We start from the raw sequence: 6,919 nt of genomic DNA on the forward strand, positions 1-6,919 counted from the left end.
TTTGCCCAGGGACCAGGGAAAAGGAAGTGACTTTCTCCTGACTCATCACCGTGCCTGAGCTCCTGGGTCTGCAGACTCCATCCCAAGGACAGTGGAGAGACCACATGAGGAGGGGGCTGGGATTTATTTGGGGTCCGTCAGCAAGGCCTGAATGAAGCTGGGCTCAGAAACCAAGTGTTTCAATGCCTTAACCAATCTCTATCTGCTAAACTGCCCAGCCCATTTCCCAAAGGGCTGCCTTCCGCCATTGTGGCCCATGTGTAGAATTATTCCCTAGCTTAGCTGCCTTCTTCTTTTATATACATATATATAATTTTTTTATGAGACTCTCTGACACCCAGGTTGGAGTGCAGTAACACAAGCAAACACAGCTCACTGCAACCTGAAACTCCTGGGCTTAAGCGATCCTCCCACTTCAGCCTCCCAAGTAGCTGGGACTACAGCACACACCACCACATCTGGCTAATTCTGGAAAGTACTTTTCAAAAATCCTTTTGTAAAACAGTGCTAATCTTCAAAGAAAAAAACCGCTGAATGAGAAACAGGCCTGACTTGTGGGAGAATTTCCCAATCCAGCCGAGGGGTTCAGCCCACTCCCTAGCTGCTGCAAAAGACTTCAACTTTCTCTGTCCTTTAGAAATAGGAAACATTCTCTTAGACCTGAGTTGGGGCAAATGACATCTACTGCAGCAGGGGATGACAGAGGTGACACAAAAGAAAGGATTTCTCAAGCACTAATGGCTCAATGAACAAAAAATTGTAGGTCCTTAGTATGTGATATGGTCTAGCTGTGTCCCCACCCAAATCTCATCTTGAATTGTGGTTCCATAATCTCCACGTGTGGTGGTAGGGACCCCGTGGGAAGTAATTGAATCATGGAGGTGGTTTCCCCCATGCTATTCTCATGATAGTAAGTTCTCACGAGATCTGATGGTTTTATAAAGGGCTTCCCAATTCACTTAGTTCTCATTCTTCTCTCTCCTGCCACCATGTGAAGAAGGATGTGTTTGCTTTCCCTTCTGCCATGATTGTAAGTTTCCTGAGGCCTCCCCAGCCATGCTGAACTGTGAGTCAAACCTCTTTCCTTTATAAAATACTCAGTCTTGGATATGTCTTTATGAGCAGCGTGAGAACAGACTAATACAGTAAATTGGTACAACACAGAGTGGAGCACTGCTGTAAAGATACCCAAAAATGTGGAAGCAATTTTGGAACTGGGTAACAGGCAGAGGTTGGAACAGTTTGGAAGGCTCAGAAGAAGACAGGAAAATGTGGGAAAGTTTGGAACTTCCTAGAGACTTGCCTAATGGCTTTGACCAAAATGCTGATAGTGATATGAATAATTAAGTCCAGGCTGAGGTGGTCTCAGATGGTGATATGGTTTTGTTCCTGGACCAAACTGAGGGTCGAGCTGCTATTTCTCATGGCCCTATAATGAGATGCAGAGAAACTGGGGAGGAAGAGAGTTTTTATTTCTGCAACCAGCTACAGGAAGAATGCCTGGAAATTATCACCAGACCAACTCAAAATTACAAAGTTTTTCAGAGGTTACATGCCTTCTAAGCTGTATGTCTACATGTAAGTGTGTATTTATCTAAACACACAAGTAATTAACTTCTTTTAAACTATAACTAAGATCTGAATCCTGAAGACCTTCCTCTGGACCCTCAGTAAATTTACTTAATCTAAATGGATCCAGGTGCTGGAGTGATTACCCTTACCTTGTCTCCCACTAAGTTGTGGAGGTTTGGGGAGTTCCTTCAGACCCCTAATAAACTTGTTTGTGGAGGCCTGTGGAGTTTCTTCAGACCCACAATAAAATTTATTTAATCATAAATGGGTCCTGTTAAGAATTCCTTCATTATTTTGTCATGCATTAAGGCCCAAAGAAGGCCTATGCAAAACTCTTGATGGGCTATTGTTACATCTCAGCCTTTGTATAAGGGCACTGGCTTTTAATATTTAACTTAACCACTCAGTCAGTACTGAAACAGTTGTTATGGAGGCCTGTGTTAGTGAGACCTGGCCTGCCACAGTTTGGTTGTGTCCCCACCCAAATCTCATTTTGAATTGTAGTTCCCATAATCTCCACTTGTTGTGGGAGGGACCTGGTGGGAAGTAATTGAATCACGGGATCAGTTGCCCCCATGCTGCTGTTCTCATGATAGTGAGTTCTCACAAGATGTGATGATTTTATAAGTGGCTTCTCCCCCTTTTGCTCATCACTTCCCCTTCCTGCCATCATGTGAAGAAGGACATATTTGCTTCCCCTTCCACCATGATTATAAGTTTCCTGAGGCCTCCCCAGCCACGTGGAACTGTGAATCAATTAAACTCTTTCCTTTATAAATTACCCAGTCTCAGTCCTTTATAGCAGCATGAGAATGGACTAATACAGATGGAGATAAGGAACTTGTTGGAAACCCAGAGTAAAGGGCACTCTTGCTTTGCAAAAAGACAGGTGGCATTTTGCCTCTGCCCTAGAGATCTGTGGAACTTTGAACTTGAGAGAAGATTTAGGGTACCTGGCAGAAAAAAATCTCTAAAGCAGCAAAGCATTCAAGAGGTGACAGGGCATAAAAGTTTGGAAAATGTGCAGCCTGACAATGCAGTAGAAAAGAAAACCTCATTTTCTGGGGAGAAGTTCAAGCCAGCTGCAGAAATTTGCAAAAGTAATGAGGAGTCAAATGCTAATCACCCAAGGCAGTGGGGAAAATACCTCCAGGTCATGTCAGAGATTTTCACAGCAGCCCCTCCCATCACAGGGCCCCAGGCCTAGGAGGAAAAATTGGTTTCTTGGGCTGGGTCCAGGGCCCCCTGGCTATGTGCAGCCTCAGGACTTGGTGCCCTGTGTCCCAGCTGCTCCAGCCATGGCTGGGGCCAAGGTATAGCTCAAGCCATGGCTTCAGAGGGTGCAAGCCCCAAGCCTTGGCAGCTTCCACTTGATATTGAGCCTGTAGGTGTACAGATGTCAAGAACTGAGGTTTGGGAGCCTCCACCTAGATTTCAGAGAATGTATGGAAATGCCTGGATGCCCAGACAGGAGTTTGCTGCAGGGGCAGAGCTCTCATGGATAATCTCTGCTACAGCAGTGCAGAAGAGAAATGTGGGATTGGAGCCCACTCACAGATTCCCCACTGGGGCGCTACCTGGTGGAGCTGTGAGAAAAAGACCACGGTGCTCTGGACACCAGGATGGTAGATACACTGACAGCTTTTCCACCCTTGCACCTGGAAAAGCCACAGACATTCAACACCAGTCATTAAAGCAGCTGGGAAGGGGGCTGTACCCTGCAAAACCATGGGGGTGGAGCTGCCCAAGGCCATGGGAGCCCACCTTTTGCATCAGTGTGACCTGGATGTGAGACATAAAGTCAAAGGAGATCATTTTGGAAATTTAAGGTTTAGTGACTGCCTTATTGGATTTCAGACTTGCATGGGTCCTGTATCCCTTTGTTTTGGCCAATTTCTCCCATTTGGAATGGGTGTGTTTACTCAATGCCTGTACCCCCATTTATCTAGGAAGTAACTAACTTGCTTTTGATTTTACAGGCTCATAGGCGGAAAGAACTTGCCTTGTCTCAGATAAGACTTTGGACGTGGACTTTTGGGTTAATGCTGAAATGAGCTAAGACTTTGGGGAACTGTTGGAAATGCATGATTGTGTTTTGGAATGTGAGGACATGAGATTTGGGAGGGGCCAGGGGTGGAATGTTATGGTTTGGCCGTGTCCCCACCCAAATCTCATCTTGAATTGTAGTTCCCGTAATCACCACGTGTGGTGGGAGGGACCTGGTGGGAGGTAATTGAATCATGGGGGCGGTTTCCCCCATGCTATTCTCATGATAGTAAGTAAGTCCTCACAAGATCTGGTGGTTTTATAAGGGGTTTCCCCCTTTACTCAGCACTCATTCTGTCTCCTGCCACCCACCCTGTGAAGTGGTGTCTTCCACCATGATTGCAAGTTTCCTGAGACCTCTCCAGCCATGCTGAATTGTGAGTGGATTAAACCTCTTTCCTTTATAAATTACCCAGTCTCAGGTATGTCTTCATTTTCAGCATGAGAACACAGTAATACATTATGTATGTCACTTAACCAAGAAAAGAGTTTTCTTTATTGTCACAGATGCACATCCTCATAGTGTTCTTTGGAGATACTTCTAATACAAGGCAGTCTCTTGTTTGTTTGGGTTATTCTTTCTTTTTTAGGTTGCAAAAGTGTGTTAAAAACTCCAAAACATATATGTAGATAGCTTGCCCTCAAGGAGGGAAGACATAACCCCCTACTCCTTAAGTGCGGGCTACAGATAGTGACTTTCCAGAAAGGAGAGGAAAAGGAACAACTTTACCATAGAGCAACCTGACAAACACACCACCTCAGGCGGGTGACTATGGTCAACATTGACAGTGACAGCCCCTTATAAAACCACCAGATCTTGTGGGAACTTACTCACAATCATGAGAATAGCATGGGGGAAACCGCCCCCATGATTCAATTACCTCACACCGGGTCCCTCCCACCACACATGGTGATTATGGGAACTACAATTCAAGATGAGATTTGGGTGGGGACACGGCCAAACCATATCATTCCACCCCTGGCCCCTCCCAAATTTCATGTCCTCACATTTCCTCTATGGCCTTCCTCCCAAAATCCATAACCCCAGACTAATCGTGATAAACACACAAGATAAATTTCAATAACTGGGCCCAGTGTGGTGGCTCACACCTATAATCCCAGCGCTTTGGGAGGCCAAGGCAGGTGGATCACGAGGTCAGGAGATACAGACCATCCTGGCTAACACAGTGAAACCCCGTCTCTACTAAAAATACAAAAAAATTAGCCGGGTGTGGTGGCAGGAGCCTGTAGTCCCAGTTACTCTGGAGGCTGAGGCAGGAGAATAGCGTGAACCTGGGAGGCAGAGTTTGCAGTGAGCAGAGATCACGCCACTGCCCTCCAGCCTGGGCAATAGAGCGAGACTCCATCTCAAAAAAAAAAAAAAATTCAATAATAGGGCATCCTAAAAACACCTAATTACTCTACTCCTTGAAATTGTCAAGATCATCAAAAACAAGGAAAGCCTGAGAAATTAGGGAGACATGACAATTGGATGTAATATGTTATCCTGGATGGAGTCCTGAAACCAAAAAAAAGCAAAGGTATTAAATGAAAACTAAGAAAATCTGACTAAAGTACAGACTTGAATTAATAATAATGTATCAATATTGGTTCATTAATTGTGACAAATGTACCTACTAATTTAAGACAATAAAAAAGGAAACTGGGTGTGGAGTACATGGGAATCGTATGTACTATCTTAGCGATTTTTCTGTAAATCCAAAACTATTCCAAAACAAAATGTTATTCTTTAGAAGTTTTTTGACATAGAAGTTTATAATATATTGCTAAACGATAAAAAAGGTTAAAATATTAAATTTTCAATAAAATGTGTTTTCAGATCAATACATGACAGATAGATACATACATATCTGGATAAAATATGTATCTAGATATATAAAATATATGCATTCAGGTCAATAGATGATAGATAGACACATACATACCAAAGTATTAACAATGATATGCTGTAAGTGGAATGGATTTGGGTGTTCGTTATGTTGTTTTGGTTTTGTATTTTTATATTTGAGATCCACTAATCATACAATAGGAAAATAGTGTATAAAACATTCAAACAAAATGATGGAATGTTTTATTGTATTTTGATATTTTTAAGAAAGGAGATATATATATATATATATATATATATATATATTTTTTTTTTTTTTTTTTTTTTTTTTTTTTTTTTAAGTGGGCTCTGGGAGCAGGGTTAGTCCATTAGGGCCTTCAGTGTCCTGGTGGTGATTTTGTCCTTCTCAGTGATGTGAACAATGACTCCCATGCCTGACACTGCATTCCAGTCCACAGCATTCCGCATGGCTTGGAATATGATTTCAAACAGGTGTTCTGGATCCATGTTGGACTCCCAGAGGGACTCGCACATTTCATACATTTGTTCTGCACAGGTGCCACTGACCATAAAGTCATCAGTTACCATGGGGCAGCCAATGAGGTCTAGAGAGCAAATAAAGGGCTTAAAGGTCTTCAGGTCCAACCCAGCAATGACTGGCTCAGTATAGTAGGGGCCAAACCGTTTCTCAGACAAGAGGCCTTGGCCACCATGCTCATAAGGGTGTAAGATTTGACAGCCGACCTTCCTTCAACTCACACAGGTTCAGCCGGAACTTGAGGCACTGGACAGCTGTCTGGATGTCAGTGACGAGCCGGGTCAGATGGATATAGAGCCGGTCACCCATGGGAAAGATCTTCTGGAAGTCCGTGGTAACCATTTGGGCCTGGATTCCGAAGCGCCTGTCTGCAGCTATAGCCAGGCAACTCTTCTCCTTCATGGCCATGACGGCCCCTCGGTTATGGGACATAATAGACATGATTGTGGTATACTAGGAACCGTCCATCACCAGCGCAATTCCGGTAAACTGGATCTAGCCTTCCCTTATTTTGACATTTTTAACGCCTAATTTATTTTTAACCAACTGTGCCTACTTTACGCCTTTAGAAATGTTTTATCAATAGTTTTATTTTGTAGTTCGGGTGCGGTGGCTCACGCCTGTAATCCCAGCACTTTGAGAGGCCGAGGTTGGGGGACGGCTTGAGCCCAGGAGTTCAAAACCAGCCTGAGCAACATAGGGAACCCCGCCTCCCACCTGCCGCCGTCTCTACAAAAAAAATACAAAAATTATCCGGGTGGAGTGGCGCCGCCTGTGGTCCCAGCTACTCGGGAGGCTGAGGTGAGAGAATCACTTGAACCCAGAAGGTGGAGGTTGCAGTGAGCTGAGATCGCACCACTGCACTCCAGCCCATGAGACAAAACCAAACCCTGCCTCAAAAAAAAAAAAAAAAA

At 44.1% G+C, this 6,919-nt stretch overlaps 1 pseudogene; it reads right to left on the reverse strand.

Annotated features, from left to right (window-relative positions):
- Positions 1 to 5,812: 5,812 nt before the first annotated feature.
- Positions 5,813 to 6,446, reverse strand: LOC105532006 (annotated as a pseudogene).
- Between the last annotated feature and the right edge of the window lie 473 nt (positions 6,447 to 6,919).

Source organism: Mandrillus leucophaeus, unplaced genomic scaffold (genome assembly GCF_000951045.1).
Source record: "Mandrillus leucophaeus isolate KB7577 unplaced genomic scaffold, Mleu.le_1.0 Scaffold927, whole genome shotgun sequence".
Lineage (NCBI taxonomy): Eukaryota > Metazoa > Chordata > Mammalia > Primates > Cercopithecidae > Mandrillus > Mandrillus leucophaeus.